Below are 24,369 nucleotides of genomic sequence, written 5' to 3'. Positions count from 1 at the left end.
GTTTGAAAATTTTCATTCCGTTGAAAAATGGTTGATTATAAGTTATAAAACCACTTGATAACCATGAGACCCAATCCTATAAAACCTATTAAGACTAGACCAAGACCTACTTGTCAACAACTCATTGTAAATAGTCATACTAAGTCCAAAAAACTAACACTATAACTCTTATCCTACCTTCATGATAAGTTCATATCAAATAACAAACAATTAACTTATCATTACCCAAGGAACTAGGTACGTATCACATGGTGATTTTCTGCCTTTATATCTCCCGTCTTCTCCTCTTCCAGCCTTTGTTCATCTGTCTTTTTATCTCCCATCTTCTCCTTTTCCGATCACATGCACACCCCATCTATAAGATCAATGTCGACAAAATCAAAGGTTTATAATGCTCCTAGAGCCATGCTTATTCTAGGATCATTCAATTGTGAGAGAAGCTGCATTGAGCTAGACTTGTGGTGAATATGTGACAAATGACACATGCATGGGCCTAGAGTCATCTTTCTTTACTTTCTCTCTCTTTCTATTTTTTTTGTGTAACAAAGAAGCCTTCTTTTTACACGGTTGAGGAAAAGCCTTTGGATTTTAGCTTGCATTCGGTGACCATTCTCCACCCACTTTTTTAGTTGTGGTGAATGAGGGAAAAAAAAGGAAAGAATCTGAAGAAGCCTGTTCGGCAACCTGGATCGGTAGAGCCAGTTTCTCAGGTTGTCGCAATTTGTGCTGCTAAAAGATGAGAAAAGATAAGATTTTCCAACATGGAGTTTTTCCAAAAGATTGTCAACATCCCGTTTAGTTGGGGGAGAATGAGAAGCCTTACTGAACATGTTGTTAGAATTATTAATTTTATTTTGGGATTTGCTGGGGTACACACAAAAGGCATTTCGCAGATGCTCTGTCGCATGCCAGAGCAGCCACCTCGTGAATGAAGACAAAATCTGCTGAAAAATGAGCCTCTGTGGCTGCTCTGACATGTGCGAAATGCCTTTTGTGATGGAGGCTAGCAAATCCCTTTTATTTTATAGGGATTTGCTAGGGTCCATCGCAAAAGGCATTTCACAGCTGGTCGGTCGCATGTCAGACCAGCCACCTTGTGCATGAATACATCAGCTTTTGTCTCCATTCACGAGGTGGCTGGTCTGATGTGCGATAGACTAGCCACGAAATGCCTTTTGTGATGGACGCTAGCAATTCCCTATTTTATATAGTTATGTTTTCTTCTTTTCATGAGTTTTCGTTACCAACTGTAGATTATATGTATAAATTTAACTGCATTATAATATAGTATGCAATAATATATAGATTCATTCAATATTATTGTTTGATAGGTATGATATTTAATAGCTAAAAGCAATTTAAATTTATAAGGTATTTAATAGTTGTAGAGAATTTACATTTATACAACAACTATAAAGAAATTTGCATTTATAGGATATTTAACAGATAAAGAAAAATTTACATTTATAAGGTTCTAAATAATTAATATATAGATTCCTTCAATATTATTGTTTGTTATGTAAGATATTTAATAGCGCAAAGAAATTTAAATCTGTAAGGAAGTTCGTCGTTGTTGAGAGTTTACACTTGTATAATATCTATAAGGAACTTTGCGGTTATAAGTTATTCAATAGATAAGGGAAATTTTACATTGATATAGTATAGATAATTTGCATATAATGATTATGATGGTTTTATAAACTAAACAATTTATGGCTTACAAAGAGGCCTTAATGTCACATTTACTGATAAGATAAACATCAAATAATATTTGTGAATATTGCAGAGAAGGTTTGGATGCATGAAGCACTGCTGATGATCTGCAAAGAGGGATTCTTTCCCACCAGCTTCTACTTTAAATGATCTAAAATAGTTAGAGAATTGTCTTTGGAAATCAGAACATCTTGCCTTCATTAATTTTAGAAGATAATTTGTACACAATTCATCTGTTTACAAGGTCAAGAAAGAGCTTATTTCAAAGGACAGTTACAGGATAAAGCAACAAAGCTCTCACACAACACAGAAAAGGAGCGTCTGTTCCTAACCGAACTATATTATAACATGAGATTCTCGCCTTGCCCACAGAAGATCAATGACTTGTTTTCAACAGAAGCGAAGAACGACGCCGATCACTTTGCAGTCATAGAATGCAAGCTGTTATACTGGTTTTTTCTGCAACCTATAGGTGTCAATCTTATGGACCCAGTACCAATCCACCGGTCATTTGCCGATAAGAGTTGGAGGAATGGTTTAAAGGTGGAGTGTTGAAGCTAAAATTTTCTCCCTGGTCTTGTCTAGACACACAATGAGCTGTGCCATCTTTGAAAACTTCCATAATATGATGCAATTGGGGGTTGCTTGAATCACCTTACCACAACCGGAACTTCTGGTGATTTGGATTTGTTCTTTGTCTGGTCTTTGCTTCTGCTTGATTGATCTATTTTCGTAACTTAAGCTGATCCCAACACCAAGATCAATGCTAATCACGTCGCTTTCTTCTGATTGTTCGTAGTGCTGAGGACTTTCTTTTGTTCAAAGCTGCTGACATGTAACCTGTTTAGAGCATTGGCTGTGTTTAATATCATGGACCCGGAGTGGTGTGACTACTAGTCCTTGCGGCAGGAATGTCGTGGTTATGTTTTCCTTCGTATGTGAATATAATGGCCTTCAGATCATGTGATGCCCTCTCAACGTGCTTCCTAGCAGGGCATCCAGCGTTTGTGCATTTGTAGTAAGTCCTGCATAACATGACTAGGATAAGAATACCCACAGATCTCAAAGGCAGAATAATATGAAGCAAGCTTTGGAGTTGCTAGTTGCAGAAAAATGGCAAATGTTGCGACGCTATAAATCATGAATCCACTGAACCAACTTCGTGAAGAAAGTTCAGCGACAGTAAATGCAAAATTTTAACAAGAATCAAATTGAGAGAGCATGTGAACTGTAAGCCCAAGGGTCTACTCTCCTATCTTGTTTTGATGATGACAAACATAATTGATTGTGTTTTTGAATACTAATCAATTTGCTTTGAAGTGTTGTGTTTGAGATAGGATTGATCATTGAAGAAACCAACACACAACATGGTCATGCTTGGAGATATCCCATACAAGAGTCAAAGGAGCTAAGTGAAGCTCACCTCATCTCTCAAGCAAGCATACACAAGATGGAAGATCAATTGAAGACCAAGACTAAAGAGAAGTTGAAAGCTACATAGGTATCATTGTACATCCTTTCTCTTTAGATTTCCAAGTCAAGGCAAAGTGTTTTCAAAATATTTTTCAAAGAACACTTAAGAACTTAAAATGGATTAGTGAATGGTTATGTGGTGGACCAACATGTTGGGACCCTCATAAACATTCCAAAATAATCATAGGAGATGAGTTCCAAAAGCCAAAAATCAAACAAGAAATAAAATCTCAAAATATGTGGATTTTTAGGCTTCTCGGAACTCCGAGATTTTTCTCGGAGCTCCGAGCTCGGAACTCCGAGAAAAGGTCCAATAGCGTCTGGACATTTTCTCGGAACTCCGAGAAATGGTCCAGTAGAAAAATTCCATTTTCTGGCCGTTGTCTCGGAACTCCGAGAATATTTCTCGGAACTCCGAGAATTCTCGGAACTCAGAAAACCCTGCGACAGCTCAGAATATAGCCGTTGGGATTTGAATTAATTCTTGTTTTTTGATATTTCCACCCCCAAACGGTCATATTCTTTGGAGAGGCTATAAATACAATATGTAGAGAAGTTTTTCTCTCTCTCTTGATCATTTGAAAACATCTTTGAGCATCAAAGAAAACTTGCAACCTATTATTGCTTGAGATTTTGTTTTCCCCAAACTTGCCTTGCAACTTGCAAATCTATTTGAGTTGGGATTTTAGAGCTTTCACTTGCAACCATCATTGAAGAGCAATCAAGGATCTACAAAGAGCATCAAGCTTTCAAGAAGAAGCCAAGCTATCAATCTTTCATATCTTGTATAGGTGGCTAGGGCATTCCGTTTTTAATTCCCTAGAGAGCAACCGCTTAGAACTCGGCGGAGAAGGAGAGTCTTTGTAAAGGTGTAAGGGCATCCTTGTTTAATATCCCTTGGAATTGTAACCGCCTCGGAGCCGGGCATCGTGGAGGTCTCCAATAGTGGAATCCCTCAAGTACGACCTTGAGTAGAGTGGAGTAGGCCGTTGGCCGAACCACTATATATTGGTGTGTCATTTCTCACTCTTGCATTTCCATTATTGTTTGATTTGGCATTTTATTTTGTTTTTCAAATTATATTTGCACTAACCAAATATTTAATTAAGTGAAGAAAAATTCCAATTAGGGTTCATAGGTAATTTTGAAAAGGCCTAATATTGAGTTAAATTCAATTCACTTCCCCTCTTGAGTATTTCATGAACCAAGAAGCTTTCTCAGGTGCCTGCCATTATATAAAAAGAGCTAAAAATGTGTACTCTGCGTAATCAGAAAATAAAAGGGAAAAGAAAACCTACACCATGTTCACCAGAGATTAGAGATGCATGTCCTGACTGAGATCCATCAGATAAAATGAAGAAAAGATGAGTTTATGTGAAATATGAAAATGACTATTTGCCTTCTGCTGCCCTCTCAAGGAACTTCTTGAACAATACCTAAACTATGCAGATCTGAATCTTCAAGGGATGTAAATGCTGTGAGAAACATATCATAAATAACAAGAATAAGGTCATTTCACATCCACGCCACTAGTTGAAATGGGGCATTGCATTTTTTTAGCTGTAAACTCAGTCCAGTTACTTTATTACAGAAACAAATTATGCTTTCTCATATAAGTCACTTAGGTTACATTTGAGCCATCCTATTATAAATGTCAAGATTATGAGATGTCAAGACACTAAAATGAGCACCGTTATGAGATGTCTCTACAATAGAATGTGCAAGAAACAAACTTAACCTAAGGATGCAGTCTTATTTGAATATAATTTTATACATAAATGGCGGTCATAAAAAAATTTATATGAATCTTAGTTAATGGCTCCCAAAGTGACCTTAATGTCACATTTACAAATAAGATTAACTTTGAATAATCTCATTTGCAAAAGAACTGATTATGGTTGTATCCAAAGAATCCCTAAAACAACTAAGAAATGAAAAAGAAACTACTCTAACCACTATCAGATATAGAATAGAAAGATGCACCTATCAGGCGTTCAGTAGCCATGTTCACCTCTAAGAGGACAGGTGAAACTGCAATGTGACCCCAAGAAGCCTTATTTGATAATACTAGCTTACGGAAACAAAGACAATCCATGTGCCTGAAGTAAAAGAGAAACATGCACAAACCAAAAGCTTTCACCTGAATTGACAATGCACATTTCCACCATTTATTGCAGGTAAAGTTATGCATTCATTTGTACTGGACAAGTAGCCAAAGCATTTTCTGGAGATACATGTATAACCAGGATAAGATGCATGGATAATAATACTTTGCTACTACTGGAGAACCTTTTCAAACTTCATTTTGGTCAGAAAAGAAATTCAGTTGCTTAGAAATCAGGAAGAGACACAGGCTAGTTTTGACGAGTTGATTTTTCTGTTAGGCTCCGTTTCTTTCGACGTAAAATTGCATGTAGAATCATGTAGAATTTGTTTTATTCTACATGCATTTTTATGTCGAAAAAAATGGAGCCTAAACAAAATTGATGACAGAAGTCTCTAAATTCGAGATTTCAAAGGACTACTTTTTTGGAAATTGGAAAGATTTAGAAAAGGATGCACCGGAAACGTGAGTACTGAAATATATTTAGCCCTAGTCATGCAAAGAAATTGGCAATCATACATAATGACAGTGAATGACATGCCGACATATTTTGTGAACCATAGAAGTTGCCTTCTAAGTATGGGCGTTTTAGGTGACCACATTCTACATGGTTAATGGGATCAGCACACTGTAGTAAAGAAACTAAATCAAGACAAGAAATCAAAGTCACCCCCCCCCCCCCCTCCCTCTCTTTTCCTGACGCCAAAAATTTCCCAATTCCTCTGCTTGCTGTACTTCAAGGTCCATATGTATTATCATTCCAGCAAGTACTGAAAATTGCAGATAAAGATGAAGGCAGAGTTCAGAGTTATTATGTGTCTGTTATCAACATATGGAGGAGGCCTGTCTCTCTGCTTGCAACAGTGTTAACTGAATGAAATGAACAGAAACATTCTTCCACAAATTTTATGATCCAAGTATCATCCAAGGAAAGGGTAAGTATAAAAGAGAAAGGAGGACCAAAAGCAATAAGATAATCGCTTCTGCCTATTAGTTGTCTGATCCCAAGTAGTAACAGATACCTTGGATTAGGGTTCCATTTCACAACTTTCTGCCCATATTTACGCCAACGATACCCATCATCCAGGATATCGACCTCACTCATAGTTTGTACAACAACACGTCGGGTTACTTTAACCATCGGAGGAGTAACATCTATACCGCCAATATCTTTCTTCCTGCTTGCAATTTTATTCGAGAGTAGAATAGAATTTAGCATTTATGTGTGCACCTTTTTATATGTAAAGGCCATACAAGTAAATTCAAACTAAGGCGGAACATCATCACCAATCTTGTTGGATCGTCCACATGCACCTTCCATATATCATCACTTACTTAGACAGGAGAAAGCTCAGAGGCACTATTTGGATCAATAATGTGAGCTATATGGGCATTTGAATTTGATGGCTTCTCTGCAAGAAAAACAGTATGTAAAAATCTTCCAAAATTTCATTTTTAAATAGAATTTACAAACACAAAAATATCATTTTCAGTGGAACAATATACAATACCTTCTGCACTGATTAAAGAAGAAAACCCACCGACCGCTAATCGACGACTAGTTTGAAGTTTAGGATGGTTATGCTGACCCTTATATATAGTCCCCGTAATTTGCCCATCATGTGAGCGTTCCAATTGCTTTTTCACTTGAAGGATGTGTACATTTATAATAGCTCCGTGGAAATTCACTTCCTTTAACATATTTTCACCAATTATACCCATCTTCTGACGATCTCTCATCTACGATCAAAGGATTAGGTTCTTTAGGATCAGATTGTGATGCTTGGATCCCACGGTCCGAGACCTGCCACTGCTGTGATTCATCGGAAATAACTTCAGAAGGTGCACTAGCCATCAAGGTAACCATGTGAGCTGGTGGATTTGAAGGTGTTACAGATAGAGACAAATTCTGCGAAGTGACTGCCCCGTTCTCAGTTGTAACTGAAGGTGGACATGTAAATACTTGGGACTGGCGACCCTGGACTTGTGCAAATGGCTTAGCGTGAGTAGTTTGAACTAACAGAAGGCTTAAATTTAAAAAAAAAGAACGTTAGGCAACCAGTGCCAGTAAACCTGGCCAAATCGCCTATGTAAACTACTAAACTGAACATACATAGAAACCAAAAATAAGCTAGTAGAATGAAAGCTAACGAACGCATGTAAAATAGAAAACAGGACCTAACTCCTCATAGAAGCAGTTAAGATCAATCAGAAGCAATCACCTGCATCCTCATTAGGATGCCTCCCACATTTTACAACATTTTAGACGAGAAATCAATTTATTTGTAATGGTCGTATCTTCCAAGTGAAAACAATGTCCAAACAACCTCACTTCAACTTCTTTATTGAATATAAAAAATAGCCCTTTTAAAAATAAATAAAATTATATATATATATATATATATATATATATATATATATGTGTGTGTGTGTGTGTGTGTGTGTGTGTGTGAGTGTGTGTGTGCGTGTGTGTGTGTGGGTGGGTGATGATAAATTCGCTCCCCCTGTAGGATGGGTTCAGATAAATTCGCACCCCCTGTAGGATGGGTTCACACCCCTTTAAGGGTGAATTGACGTAAAAAAGCGTTAAAGTCTGATGCTTTTTGACGTTTTCTGCTGTCAATTCACCTTATAGGGTGTGAATCATCCTACAGGGGGTGCGGATTTATCATCTCCCTATATGTACTTTTTCTTTTTATTTACATCATTCAGTATAGTATGCCTGGTCCGAATCAGGCATATTTGTGTTTTACTTCCCGTAACTCTTCCTCAGCTAGGCTTGGGCAGAATAGCAGAGCAAATACAAGTATTAGTAGCATAGCAAAGCAAAAATGTCTAATGCTATATATATAAAACAAATAGCATTAGAACAAGAAATTGCATCAGCATTCGGCATTAGCTATTTGGGAGATTTACTGCTGTAAACACCATTCCTTTGAGGGAACATATATTGTATGCATATATCTGAGTTTTTATATGATGTCCACGCGTACCTGCTCCTAATCAAGGCGCTGCCCTTGACATTTGATCCAACAGCAGCCCACTTTATAAGAGGCTGCTGTCTGATCAAAAGACAAGGGTGGCACTTCTGCCATACCCTGAATGCTTGAATTTTGCATGTGCGCGCGAACTGCATATAATCTCACTTATATATCCAATGAGGTGAACCAATGCTGCACCTGACCCTTTTTGGGGATTGACATGTCCAAGCATCATACTGTTAGAACTTCTCGAACAAAATAAGTAGGGGTATTTTGGTCATTATATTACTCATGTATCAATTGTATTAAATAATTTTGATGAATGAAGAAACTGAGTTTAGACTCCCCACACGATTTTCTATCCTTTTCTCTTCTCTACTTTCATCTCATTTTCATATGTACGATAAATTTTACATGTTGTAAGAGCCATTTGATCAAAATCAACAGGCAACCATTTTCTCTCAATCATATAGGTACTTCTCTCCTACATAGAATCTTCCTCTACTAAGGTTATTTAGTTGGTTCAAATGCAATAAAAACAGGGCAATTAATAGATCTAAGAGGTCTAATATACAACCTGGAGAAAAGAAAACTAAGGTTATTTATTTGGTTAAAATGCAATAAAAATAGGTGAACAGTTAATTCCTAATCTAAGTGTTAGATTGGAGATGGATAGCTAAAACTCTAGATGAACGATTGGAAGAATTATGGAAAGAGAAGAACTAGAATACTGATAAATAAGACAAGTAGAAAAAACTAGAAGATGAATCAAATTATGACTAGAAAACTCACGAAAATAATAAACTAGCAACTAAAAAAAGTCGTGCAAGATGTAGACCCCATAACTAACACTCATCCTACTAATAACTCCTAAGAATGGCAAATAAAAGGAAGGAAAATAAAAGTTAAACTCAGCTAATGTGGGCCCTGCTGCAGTTTATAATAAGAAGATTAATGGAAAGAAAGGGGAAATGGTTAGAGAACTGAACAATTATTGCATCATGGTAAGAGCTCTTTAGCGTCTCGTGTTTACAAGACCTAGCACGTGTAATAAATTAAGTTTTTCAATATCTAGATGATCCAACAGAGTAGCATTTACATATAACCAAATGTATCGTGAGGGAGAGTAGAGGAATGCTAGATCATGGACTATTTTAAAGAGCGCATCACAATAAGGCAATCAGAGTGTATGGATATTAAGATGTTGATTGGCAGAGATATTCAAACACACAAGGGTCAGTTACAGGGTATTGCATTTTAGTGAATGATTGTGTAACCTCCTAGAGCAATAAGAAACATGACAATAGCCAGATCCAGTGTAGATGCAGAATATAGAGTTATGGCCTCCACTACAACAGAGCTCACTTCGTTGGGTAATCTCTTGCAGGAACTTCATTTACACTGATGTGACAACCAAAGTGCCATCAAGCTATTTCAACCCCAGTTTTCAATGCCAGGATAAAGCACATTGAGATTGATTATCACTTTTCCATGAAAAGGTTGAGAATGGTGTGTAAAGTTATGATGAGGTTATGATGAAACTGAGTTCAGAACCTATCCACACACTATTTCACTCTTCTCTTCTCTGTTTTCACCCCATTATCATATTTACAATTCTACACAATACTATTACCTGACTCATGCCTGTGTACCTTAGTGCAACAAGCAACCAGCAAATTCAGGGCAGCATGTTGCACCTTCTTTTTCTTTTCTTATATTTTATATATTATTCTGTTGTTGTTATTATATGATTGAGTAAGATCTTTTACCGCACATAGTTTGCTTGCTTTTCTCACACTTCATCATTTAAATCACTCATAATGATATGCATCTTTCGGCCTTTCTCAGCATCATTCAAATTGTTGATATGCATCTTCCCCTCCCATCAGATTTCTGCTTGAATTGATTCAATGCACAGTAATTGTCATTCAATTAAAGACTGACGAAGTCTTTAGGCTACATCTTTGGCCACAAATATGGGTTACATGTTATATGTCCTTTGTCACTCTTGCTCCAGTCTGCAACTTCCCATTTGTTTCTTGCTATCAAATTTTGGCACTACCGTCGTGAAGAACTAATGGCAGATGAATTCTGTTTAGGTCAATAAGCATTCAATCAAGTATAGCAGGCAACAACTAAGAATCGAAGGCGTCATTGTGCATATTTCTTGCCGAAGATTATATCTTAATTTGTGCTGCAAGTATTTCATTACATTGGTATATCAAAGAGAATATTAGAACTTAATTTGGGCAGTGTGTCATGGTTTTCATCAGTAATCATACTTTGGTTGAGTACACAATCAGTAGATGGGTTTATTCTTTTGTTAATTCACTGGCCATTATTTATCATGTACAACCCATAAATTTTGATGCGATGGACGATGATGCAGAGGAGAACTATGTGCTGCTATCATGACAGTAATTTTATTTTTATTTTTTTGAATGATAGCCAATTTCATTAAAAGAAGATCGAGATGGTCAGGATACAAAAAAAATGAGAAAATAAAACGATAAAAAGGAACAAGAACAAGCTAGTAACAAAACATTAGGGTGGAAGAGAATCGAATAGCACAAACTCCTCCAGGAAGACACAATCTCTTGCTAGAGCATCTGCCATCGAATTAGTAGACCTACGAATATGCCTGACGAGAAAAGATGAAGAACGCGTCCAATCACCTATCTCGTCAAAAAAGATGATCGAACTCCAAGGGTGAGTATCCGAATCATTAAGCGAACGAATGACATTGAGAGAATCCCCCTCAATCACTGCATTATAATCTCTGACTAGAAACTTGATACGCTGGAAAACAACTCTCACTATCATGACAGTAACTAAACAGTGAAGTACAGAGATTTGCATAACAAGGAGTATCTTAGAGACTGGCTATAGTCGTTAAATCTCCACTTTCATAATTTTTAATAACCCAACATCTATAGAAGGTCATAAATTTGATATTCATTTTGTCCGTAGCATTTCCATCGGGAAGCAAAGAATATGGAAATCCCTAGTTTTATAATCATTTTGTCCACACGAAAGCAAAGAATCCCACATCGAAAAAGTGAATGGATGTGGATCGGCTTATACCTCCTTAATGGCTAGCTTTTAAGGGTGAGTCCTACCTGATTCCCAACAAAGTGGTATCAGAGCCATGGCGTGGTAACCCCAGTGTGTCTCCGAGGATGGAAAAAATCCTCCAGGGAATATCTCGGTAACCCCGGTGTACCTTCGAGCATAGTGAAATTCCCTTGGATAAAATCTTGTTTTCCCATGCTACCGTCGCGTGGAGGAGGAGATTGTTGGGGGTTCCATGCGAAAGCAAAGAATCCCCATCATGTTACCGTCGCGTGGAGGAGGAGATTGTTGGGGATTCCATGCGAAAGCAAAGAATCCCCATCGGAAAAGTGAATGGATGTGGATAGGCTTATAAGGACTTGGGCACCCTCCCCTTAATTGCCAGAGTTAAAGGGTGAGTTCTACCTGGATCCCAACAATAAGAAACTGGTTAAGGAATGGTAGGCAACTTCCATTTCTCATAGATGGTGCACTAATCCTAGGTATCCTTCAAAATCGGTAAAGTATTAGAGGCAAGGTTCTATGTCCTCCTCTAATAATTTTCTATATTAACAAAATTTTAAGGTGCCGCCCGGGTTCCTGGATAAATATTCCAGGCACAATCGATCTTTGTTTTTAAATTACTTGCAATTTGACTTGCAAATTTTTCATAAATGACTTGCAAATTTTTCCAATTTTTTCCAACAAGTGCATTCTCGGAATTCCGAGAATATTTTTTCTTGTACTGGAATTTTTCTCGGAACTCCGAGAATTTTCTCGGAATTCCGAAAAATAATCCAATAGAAAAAAAACAGGTTGGGCTGAGAATTTTCGTGACGTGCTGTTCATTTGCCACCTTGAGCCCCGGGCCAACCTGAACCCCACCAACCTGAAAACTTGGGTTAAACAGGTTGGGTTAGGGTTGAAATATTTAAGGACAGGTTTGGGTATGGTTAGGGTTGACCCTCTCAACCAAGGTTGGGGTTGGGTTGGGTTAGGGTTGAGGTAATGCTACCATGGCTTGAGTTAGGGCTGGCCTCAACCCGGCCTGAGTTGCACTTCTACCATCTATGATTGAATCTCACTTTCACTAGTTGCAACAAGCCAATGATCTAGACCGTTCATTCAATATTCCCCACCATATCTTTAGGGTCATCATACAAAATTTGTACCGATCATCAAACAATCCTAAACACTGAACGAGCCATTTGTAAATCTACGGTTGGATTTGTTGTGACCATCATATTCTAGGCCACCAAATGGTTTAGACACATCGCAATTGATGTGACTATATCACTGGGACCCACCAAGTGATTGAGTCTAGTCGCCAACCATTGATAACGTACGTATGGTCGAGATTAACCAGACAGTTTGGGCTGTCCCCTCCCTTCCATGAATAAATTTATCTAAAAGACAAAGGAATCCTAAAAAAGAAAATATTGTTTTTTCCCTTATAAGTAAGCATACGTTAGGTTTTTTTTGGCATCTGTCGAGATCCAACACCTCCCTTAAATGCCCTGCAACAAACATACAAAATCCCATTTATTCTTCTGTTGTCTTTCACCTCTTCCTACCATGGAATCAAAGGCCCCGCCACGTTCTCTACCTCTACTCCGGTGAACATTTTTCACCGTGAAAGCTATTTCAACACTATCTCACTGCATAACATTTGATAAAGCTCCATAGATTGTCTATAGGGTTCTCATATCTATTGGCTCAGCGGAGGGAGCTCGAAATTCATTCATCAGCCGGAGATCATCCTATTCTTGCTACGCTAATCATTTGAAAACACTAATTCTGGAAAATATTGGGTTTGCAGGGATTGGTGAGGCTCAAGGCCTTATGTTTATAATGAGTGTGGTTTTTCTAGCGTTATGATAGTTTCATATTGAGTGATCTTTACATGGGGTTGTAGGTCCATCACAACAGACTATAGTTAGTTGAGGAATGACAAAATGGGGTGTCTACACCAGGTCAATCATTTTCATGAACAATTGTTTTAGAATTTGCACCCATTTTGATTGGGTGGCCTTACATCGGCGGTGGTGACACCCAGGACTGATCATCAAACCCTTCTTTGGCTTGGGTAAGGGCACCCGTTATGGTTAAGGTGCATTGGGAAAGAGATTTTACAAATGCATGTTTTAATAAAGAAATCTCAAAACGGTGTAAAAGTATGAAAGTATGTGTAAAATGATTGGAAATTTTCTTTTCCAATGCACCTTAACTGGTGCGCTTAGGGCACTCATTAGCAAAACCCTTAATCCTAGTTCTATGCGGTTTGCTCTTATACCAAATGTACAACTATATCAAACATATATACCTTAGATTAACTTTAGATCTAGTATAAAAAACATCTAATGTAATTGATCTAAGAAATTAAATAATTTTATTAATCTAACATTAGATCTAAGTAATCCAATACTTCTCCGATCTTGTAATGTGGCTAGATCACTTGTCAATGGATGGTAGTGGGGACCAATTCCATATAAATAAAAACATCGTGTTAGATTTCTAGCCATCATAGTAGAGCTCTAACCTGTGAGAGTGTAATTTTGGGTAATATTTTTGTGATTCTTCTACGAAATGGACTGACACGGGATAATAAGAATCTTCGGAGCGGATCATAGTCACTTCGGAAAATCTCATTAGTCCACATACTTAAAAAAGCTAGTCACACTACAGCATTATCGAAGTTTTAGAGGCCATTTGGTTTTCAAGGAATAGATTTGCATGGCTACCTCTCGTATCACAACAAAGATAGGCTCTTTATTGCACTTGGCCATATGTGTCAAGTTACCCAACCCCAAAATTTGAAACTTTCCTAAAAGTAGATAAGAAAGACATCGTGAAAGAGAAGCAACTTAGATCCATTTTGGAGTCTAGGTAAAAATCAAAATTTAATTTTCTAGCATTTGAAGAGGATTTGTTACCATCTAATTAAGGGTGCAATTGGGTCGGACCCAACTTGACCCCGACTGGTTTAACCCGATTCAGCTCAGGTTGGGTTGGCCTTCCCTTGAGTTGGGATGGGAAAAGCCAATACAGTTGGGCTAGGGTTGAGGCATTGGGCAACCCTAAAACAATTTTTTTGTGATTTTATTGAGACTTGAACCCAACTTTACTTGACCTGACCTGAACCCAATATCCATTTTTTTTTTAAGGGAAATGATAAATGCACCCCTTTTCTTCACTTGGGACACCCAGCTGCATTGTACGTGGCAAGCAGGTCACTTCATTCCTTCAAAAGTGGAGTACATCAGCACCTTTTCAGTCATAGATACATTGTAGCTGGGTGTCCCAAGTAATGAAAAGGAGCGCATTTATCATTTCTCTCTCTTTTTTTTTTTGTATTTTTTGTCTCTTTTTGCCCCGGGTCAAGGTGGCAATTGGGCTGTGCCGGCCCGCGGCACGCCCGGCACGACACGATTACTACAGTGACGTGGGCCGTGCCGGGCTAGGCTTGCCAGCCCACTGGCAATTTTGCCTTTGTTTTTTTGTGTTTTTTTGAAATCTTTTGTGTTTTCTCAAAAATACCCCTTAAAGTTAGGAAAAACGGCTAGTGAGGGGGGTAATTTCGAAAATTACATTGTATAATTTCTTGTGTTCCAAAAACACCCTTCCCAACAACTATATTTGGGGGGTACTTTAGATATTACACATGTTTTTACTAAAATAACCCCCCAACAACTATATTTGAGGGTACTTTAGGGATTACTCATGTTTTTACCAAAATAACTCCCCTCCTCCCAACAACTATATTTGGAGGTACTTTAGGGATTACACATGTTTTTACCAAAATAACCCCCCCCCCAACAACTATATTTTTTGGGTATTTTGGTAACTTATTATATTACAAGTCTTATAAATATCACCCCCCTCCCTTCATTTCTCACCCTCAATTACTCTCTTATTACTTTCTTCTTACTCTCACTCTTATTGCTCTCTCTCTCTCTTTCATATTACTCTCTCTAATTACATCAAATTCTCTTATTACATCCAATTCTTTAATCCTTCTCTCTTATTACTCTCTCTAATCCTTCTCTCCGTTACGCACTTCGATTAGCGATTAAGAAGAAGGGATTAAGGAGGTGCTTAAAAACTTGCGGTAATTAGTATTCAAGAAGGCGCTTAACAACTCCGTGGGCAATTCAAGCAAAGTTGAGGTATTTAGAATTTATTTTTTAAAATTTACTTATAGCCCATCTTTGTAATTTTTTTAAAATGGCCGGTTCAATTGACAACTATTTTCAACCAAATGAAATCATGGGAAATGATGAATTACTGGAGGCTTGTGTAGAACCTTGGAATGATGATACATATACTCCAGAATCCGAATATCCAATTGCTCATGAACCTACCGAAGGACCTTGTAGTACTAGTGGGAGTCAAGCTCCTAGTACTAAAACGTCCAGAGGTAGGATTTCTCAAGTATGGAAGTTCTTTACCATTGAAGAAAAGAAGGATTCTAAGGGAGTTTTAGAACAAAGAGCTATTTGTAAATCATGTAAAAAAAAATTTAGTTGTAAGAGTAAAGGTGGAACAGGGCACTTCACAAGGCATTCCACTGTTTGTAGTGCAAACCCAATTAAGACTCACTTCTATTTCATTAGGAAATTTTTCTTATTTTCAAGATAGGAATAGGAGAGAACTAGCATCATACATCGTACAAGATTAGCAACCATTTATTATGGCCGAAAGTAAAAGATTTGAAAAATATATTCAAAAAGCTCTAAATCCTGCTTTTAAAAAGGTGACTAGAAATACTATAAAATCAGATTCCTTTAAATTACATATTGAAAGCAAAGAACGATTGATTTCAAGTTTTAAAAATTTTAATGGAAAAATTGCACTTACTTCTGATATTTGGACTAGTAAACAAAATGAAGGCTATATTTGTGTAACAGGACATTATATTAATTTGAACTGGATGTTAGAAAAAAAGAATACTTAGTTTTACTCAATTAGAATTCCCGCATAATGGTCATTCTATATCAAAATCTATATTATCTACTGTTCAAGATTTTAAAATTCAAAATAAATTTTTTTCTATTAGCTTCGATAATGCTAGTAATAATACTGCATCAATAGGGTTATTAAAATCTCAATTGAAACCTATTTTAGATGGACAACTGTTTCATATTAGATGTGCATGCCATATTTTAAATTTAACTGTACAAGATGGTTTATCGAAAATTGCACCACATATAGAGATTATTACGAATTGTCTTCAATTTATTCAGTCTTCAGGGCATAGAAGACAAGAATTTAAAGCTTTATGTAAAAATTTTGAAAAAAACTAGAAAAAAATCCCCTTAGATATTAAAACTAGGTGGAATTCAACTTATAAAATGTTAAAAGCATAATTTGAGTTCAAAACTATAATTACAACATTTTGCCAATAACATATGCCCCACCTTGCAATCATACTATATCTCTAGAATATTTGAACAATTGTGAAATTATTGCAGATTTATTCGAAGTATTTTTAAATGCAACTAATATTCTTTCCGGTGTTTACTATCCAACTTCACAATTAATTTTGGGTCAAATATATAAAATTACTATTTGTTTTAAAAACAATAGATTGAGATTGGAAAATGGAAGTCTACTACATAGAATGAAGGATAAATTTAGAAAATAATTTCAAGAAATTCCTCCTCTATATTTTTTAAGTACAATAATAGACCCAATGATCAAGTTACAAGGTTTATAGGTCATTTTAGATGCAAGCAATGAAAACGCAGGTATTGGATCTGGGAATAGTATAGATGAGATTACAAATTTATTACATTCTATGTATGCATTGTATGAGACAGAACATGGACATAGAAGACCGAGTTCTTCACAAAACTACCAACCTAGAAATAACTCACTTTGGTCACTAATAAATCAAAAAAGACCTACAAATAGTGCTAGTACATCTTCTGATGAGCTATCATTATATCTGGGAAATGATTATTCAAGCTACCTTAATCCTGATGAATGAGAGAGTTTTGATGTTTTGACATGGTGGAAAGAACATGGAAAAAGTTATCCAGTACTATCCGTCATGACACGTGATCTACTAACCCCCTAGTGTCCACAGTAGCATCGGAGTCTGCTTTTAGTGCAGGTAACAGGGTCTTAGATGACACACGGAGTAGAATGTCACAAAAAACAGTAGAGGTATGCGTGTGCCTCAAGGACTGGTTGGATACAGATGATAGAGCACAAGACAGAAGAGATGATGACTCAACAGACTCACCTGAAGAAATATAAAGATTCGAATTTTTAAGTCGTTAATTTCTACTTGTACTTCACAATGTATTTGTACTTCTTTTTTTTTTCTTTTTTTCTTGTATGTTGGTGGGTTAGAGGCAAGGTTCTATGTCATCCTCTAATAATTTTCTATATTAACAAAATTTTAAGGTGCCGCCCGGGTTCCTGGATAAATATTCCAGGCACAATCGATCTTTGTTTTTAAATTACTTGCAATTTGACTTGCAAATTTTTCATAAATGACTTGCAAAATTTTTCAATTTTTCCCAACAAGTGCATTATCGGAATTCTGAGAATATGTTTTTTTGTACTGGAATTTTTCTCGGAACTCCGAAAATTTTCGTGGAATTTCGAAAAATAATCCAATAGAAAAAAAACATATTCTCGGAATTCCTAGAAAAATTCCAGTAGAAAAAAAACATATTCTCAGAATTCCGAGAACGCACTTGTTGGGAAAAATTGAAAAATTTTGCAAGTCATTTATGACAAATTTGCAAGTCAAGGTTGGGGTTGGGTTGGGTTAGGGTTGAGGTAATGCTACCATGGCTTGAGTTAGGGCTGGCCTCAACCCGGCCTCAGTTGCACTTCTACCATCTATGATTGAATCTCACTTTCACTAGTGGCAACAAGCCAATGATCTAGACCGTTCATTGAATATTCCCCACCATATCTTTAGGGTCATCATACGAAATTTGTACCGATCATCAAACAATCCTAAACACTCAACGAGCGATTTGTAAATCTACGGTTGGATTTGTTGTGACCATCATATTCTAGGCCACCAAATGGTTTAGGCCTCCAAATGGTTTAGACGCATCGCAATTGATGTGACTATAGCACTGGGACCCACCAAGTGATTGAGTCTAGTCGCCAACCATTGATAACGTACGTATGGTCGAGATTAACCAGACAATTTGGGCTGTCCCTCTCCTTCCATGAATAAATTTATCTAAAAGACAAAGGAATCCTAAGTAAGCATACGTTAGGTTTTTTTATTCCTGTCTTACTCTCACCAACTATGCCTTTCTCGTACACTTTGGCATCTGTCGAGATCCAACACCTCCCTTAAATGCCCTGCAACAAACATACAAAATCCCATTTATTCATCTGTTGTCTTTCACCTCTTCCTACTATGGAATCAAAGGCCCCGCTACGTTCTCTACCTCTACTCCGGTGAACATTTTTCTCCGTGAAAGCTATTTCAACACTATCTCACTGCATAACATTTGATAAAGCTCCATAGATTGTCTATAGGGTTCTCATATCTATTTACACAGGGGAGGGAGCTCGAAATTCATTCATCAGCCGGAGATCGATCGTCCTATTCTTGCTACGGTAATCAATTGAAACTACTATATTGATAAGTGCACCATGTAAATTAAATCACTAGTAAGAGAAAATGTTATATAAACTATAAAGCACTTAACATAATTTGGTACACCCCCTCCCCGAGCTATGGCCAGCATTGATTGGTACTCGTTCGGATCCGTGATTTCCTTATAGAATATAGAAAAGTGCTTAGTAACTGCTTAGTTTTTGCTATATCTTTGCTTCTTTCTGCGCTCAAATGTGTATGCATTGTTATACACCTGGACTTCAGTGTATAGTCTTTACTAATCATGGCTTTTTTTGTTATAGATAACCAACCAAACGAGAGAGAGAGAGAGAGATGCATGCAGTTTGGTTATCAATGAAGAAGGTCATGAACTGTAGGGCGAGAACGCCGGAAGTTTACCTGCCGGAAAAAGTGAAGGGGAGGAAAAGTGGGATTGGAAAGGTGATGTCCGCGAGAGATTGGTTGCTAGAAAGGGAAGATCAATCGGACGAAGAAGTCATTTTTTTGCAGAAGATCAACGGCGGGGAACGCTTTTGTGGTAAGATGAACATTCCTACTCTCTTTTGTTAATGGCAAAACCATAGATCACATGTGTGACGATCAGTACCGTTGATTTGGTTGGCTTCCACTTGGGTGCAATTTTCATCCCTTTGATTGTGGATCGTTTGGCTTTATCAACGGCTGGATCATCTATAAATGGTGGCTTGTAAGATCAATGTCTTGGATTACATTGTTGGTCGTCCATCTAAAGAATGTAAAACCTAATAATTTTTATTTTAATTGCCCACCTAGGAAGTAGGATGGGACTTTGCTTTATATAGAGCCACACTCGATATCTGATCCAATGACAGCTGACTTTTTCAGAGGCTGTCATTGGATCAAATATCAAGGGCGGCACCTATGTCGTGCCCCATATATTACAAGTAGCAATATGCGAACACCATATAATTTCACCGTATATAGTATAGTTATGCATGCTGATTTATTTGGATATATAATATAGTTATGCTTAACCATGTGAAACAACCAATTACTCCAAAAGCTTAAGCTGTTAGAGTTGGCATTGTTTAATCATTTATACCACACTCTCCCCCTCACGTGTGGCCCCTGTTTTGAGTAGGCCTTACGTGTGGATTGGGAAAGAGATTTTACAAATGCACCTTAACGGGTGCGTTTAGGGCACTCATTAGCAAAACCCTTAATCCTAGTTCTATGCGGTTTGCTCTTATACCAAATGTACAACTATATCAAACATATATACCTTAGATTAACTTTAGATCTAGTATAAAAAACATCTAATGTAATTGATCTAAGAAATTAAATAATTTTATTAATCTAACATTAGATCTAACTAATCCAATACTTCTCTCGGTTTCGATCTTGTAATGTGGCTAGATCACCTGTCAATGGATGGTAGTGGGGACCAATTCCATATAAATAAAAACATCGTGTTAGATTTCTAGCCATCATAGTAGAGCTCTAACCAGTGAGAGTGTAATTTTGGGTAATATTTTTGTGATTCTTCTACGAAATGGACTGACACGGGATAATAAGAATCTTCGGAGCGGATCATAGTCACTTTGGAAAATCTCATTAGTCCACATACTTAAGGAAGCTAGTCACTGTACAGCATTATCGAAGTTTTACAGGCCATTTGGTTTTCAAGGAATAGATTTGCATGGCTACCTCTCTTATCACAACAAAGATAGGCTCTTTATTGCACTTGGCCATATGTGTCAAGTTACCCAACCCCAAAATTTGAAACTTTCGTAAAAGTAGATAAGAAAGACATCGTGAAAGAGAAGCAACTTAGATCCATTTTGGAGTCTAGGTAAAAATCAAAATTTAATTTTCTAGCATTTGATGAGGATTTGTTACCATCTAATTAAGGGTGCAACTGGGTCGGACCCAACTTGACCCCGACTGGTTTAACCCGATTCAGCTCAGGTTGGGTTGGCCTTCCCTTGAGTTGGGTTGGGAAAAGCCAATACAGTTGGGTTAGGGTTGAGGCATTGGGCAACCCTAAAACAATTTTTTTGTGATTTTATTGAGACTTGAACCCAACTTTACTTGACCTGACCTGAACCCAATATCCATTTTTTTTTATGGGAAATGATAAATGCGCCCTTTGTCATCACTTGGGACACCCAGCTGCAGTGTACGTGGCAATCAGGTCACTTCATTCCTTCAAAAGTGGAGTACGTCAGCACCTTTTCAGTCATAGATACACTGTAGCTGGGTGTCCCAAGTAATGAAAAGGAGCGCATTTATCATTTCTCTCTCTCTTTTTTTGTATTTTTTGTCTCTTTTTGCCCCGGGTCAAGGTGGCAATTGGGCCGTGCCGGCCCGCGGCACGATTACTACAGTGACGTGGGCCGTGCCGGGCTAGGCTTGCCAGCCCACTGGCAATTTTGCCTTTGCTTTTTTTGTGTTTTTTTTTTGAAATCTTTTGTGTTTTCTTAAAAATACCCCTTAAAGTTAGGAAAAACGGCTAGTGAGGGGGGTAATTTCGAAAATTACATTGTATAATTTCTTGGGTTCCAAAAATACCCTTCCCAACAACTATATTTGGGGGGTACTATTACACATGTTTTTACTAAAATAACCCCCCAACAACTATATTTGAGGGTACTTTAGGGATTACACATGTTTTTACCAAAATAACCCCCCCTCCCCCAACTACTATATTTGGAGGAACTTTTGGGATTACACATGTTTTTACCAAAATAACCCCGCCCCCCCCCAACAACTATATTTTTGGGGTATTTTGGTAACTTATTATATTACAAGTCTTGTAAATATCACTCCCGCTCCCTTCATTTCTCACCCTCAATTACTCTCTTATTACTTTCTTCTTACTCTCACTCTTATTGCTCTCTCTAATCTTCTCTCTAATTACATCAAATTCTCTTTTTACATCCAATTCTTTAATCCTTCTCTCTTATTACTCTCTCTAATCCTTCTCTCTGTTACGCACTTCGATTAGCGATTAAGAAGAAGGGATTAAGGAGGTGCTTAACAACTGGCGGTAATTAGTATTCAAGAAGGCGTTTAACAACTCCGTGGGCGATTCAAGCAAAGTGGAGGTATTTAGAATTTATTTTTTAAAATTTACTTATAGCCCATCTTTGTAATTTTTTTAAAATGGCCGGTTCAAGTGACCACTATTTTCAACCAAATGAGATCATGGGAAATGATGAATTACTGGAGGCTTGTGTAGAACCTTGGAATGATGATACATATACTCCAGAATCTGAATATCCAATTGCTTATGAACCTACCGAAGGACCTTGTAGTACTACTGGGAGTCAAGCTCCTAGTACTAAAATGTCCAGAGGTAGGATTTCACAAGTATGGAAGTTCTTTACCATTGAAGAAAAGAAGGATTTTAAGGGAGTTTTAGAACAAAGAGCTATTTGTAAATTATGTAAAAAAAAGTTTAGTTGTAAGAGTAAAGGTGGAACATGGCACTTGACAAGGCATTCCACTGTTTGTAGCGCAAAGCATGGGTCATTAGACCCTAAACAAACCAATTAAGACTCACTTCTATTTCATTAGGAACTTTTTCTTATTTTCAAGATAGGAATATGAGAGAACTAGCATCATACATCTTACAAGATGAGCAACTATTTATTATGGCCGAAAGTAAAAGATTTGAAAAATATATTCAAAAAGCTCTAAATCTTGCTTTTAAAAAGGTGACTAGAAATACTATAAAATCATATTCCTTTAAATTACATATTGAAAGCAAATAACAATTGATTTCAAGTTTTAAAAATTTTAATGGAAAAATTGCACTTACTTCTGATATTTGGACTAGTATACAAAATGAAGGCTATATTTGTGTAACAAGACATTATATTAATTCGAACTGGATGTTAGAAAAAAAGAATACTTAGTTTTACTCAATTAGAATTCCCGCATAATGGTCATTCTATATCAAAATCTATATTATCCACTGTTCACGATTTTAAAATTCAAAATAAATTTCTTTTCTATTAGCTTCGATAATGCTAGTAATAATACTGCATCAATAGGGTTATTAAAATCTCAATTGAAACCTATTTTAGATGGACAACTATTTCATATTAGATGTGCATGCCATATTTTAAATTTAACTGTACAAGATGGTTTATTGAAAATTGCACCACATATAGAGATTATTAAGAATTGTCTTCAATTTATTCAGTCTTCAGGGCGTAGAAGGTAAGAATTTAAAGCTTTATGTAAAAAGTTTGGAAAAAACTAGAAAAAAATCCCCTTAGATATTAAAACTAGGTTAAATTCAACTTATAAAATGTTAAAAGCATCATTTGAGTTCAAAACTATAATTACAACATTTTGCTAAGAACATATGCCCCACCTTGCAATCATACTATATCTCTAGAATATTTGAACAATTGTGAAATTATTACAGATTTATTAGAAGAATTTTTAAATGCAACTAATATTCTTTCCGGTGTTTACTATCCAACTTCACAATCAATTTTGGGTCAAGTATATAAAATTACTATTTGTTTTAAAAACAATAGATCGAGATTGAGAAATGGAAGTCTACTACATAGAATGAAGGATAAATTTAGAAAATATTTTCAAGAAATTCCTCCTCTATATTTTTTAAGTACAATAATAGACCCAATGATCAAGTTACAAGGTTTATAGGTCATTTTAGATGCAAGCAATAAAAATGCAGGTATTGGATCTGGGAATAGTATAGATGAGATTACAAATTTATTACATTCTATGTATGCATTGTATGAGACAGAACATGGTATAGAAGACCGGGTTCTTCACAAAATTACCAACCTAAAAATAACTCACTTTGGTCACTAATAAATCAAAAAAGACCTACAAATAGTGCTAATACATCTTCTGATGAGCTATCATTATATCTGGGAAATGATTATTCAAGCTACCTTAATCCTGATGAATGAGAGAGTTTTGATGTTTTGACATGGTGGAAAGAACATGAAAAAAGTTATCCAGTACTATCTGCCATGGCACGTGATCTACTAACCCCCCTCGTGTCCACCGTAGCATCGGAGTCTACTTTTAGTGCAGGTAACAGGGTCTTAGATGGCACACGGAGTAGAATGTCACAAAAAACAGTAGAGATATGCGTGTGCCTCAAGGACTGGTTAGATACAGATAATAGAGCACAAGACAGAAGAGAAGATGACACAACCGACTCACCTGAAGAAATATAAAGATTCGAATTTTTAAGTCGTTAATTTCTACTTGTACTTCACAATGTATTTATACTTCATTTTTTTTCTTTTTTTTCGTGTATCTTGGTGGGTTAAAGGCAAGGTTCTATGTCCTCCTCTAATAATTTTCTATATTAATAAAATTTTAAGGTGCCGCCTGGGTTCCTGGATAAATATTCCGGGTACAATCGATCTTTGTTTTTAAATTACTTGCAATTTGACTTGCAAATTTTTCCAAATTTT

The 24,369-nt window shown here is 36.7% G+C and overlaps 1 long non-coding RNA gene and 1 pseudogene across 1 annotated transcript; one reads left to right on the top strand and one right to left on the bottom strand.

Moving 5' to 3' along the window:
• Positions 1–2,194: 2,194 nt before the first annotated feature.
• Positions 2,195–11,094, bottom strand: LOC143850173 (WRKY transcription factor SUSIBA2-like; annotated as a pseudogene).
• Positions 11,095–18,707: 7,613 nt separating this feature from the next.
• On the top strand, positions 18,708–22,709 carry LOC143849307 (uncharacterized). The gene is made up of 3 exons (XR_013235642.1): positions 18,708–18,918; positions 19,222–19,457; positions 21,906–22,709. It is a non-coding gene; the product is annotated as an uncharacterized LOC143849307 (long non-coding RNA).
• Positions 22,710–24,369: the final 1,660 nt, after the last annotated feature.

This window comes from Tasmannia lanceolata, unplaced genomic scaffold (assembly GCF_043159265.1).
Source record: "Tasmannia lanceolata isolate RefF3 unplaced genomic scaffold, GAP_Taslan_0.1 ptg000018l, whole genome shotgun sequence".
Taxonomy (NCBI): domain Eukaryota; kingdom Viridiplantae; phylum Streptophyta; class Magnoliopsida; order Canellales; family Winteraceae; genus Tasmannia; species Tasmannia lanceolata.
This window is presented reverse-complemented; position numbering and strand designations above follow the sequence as displayed.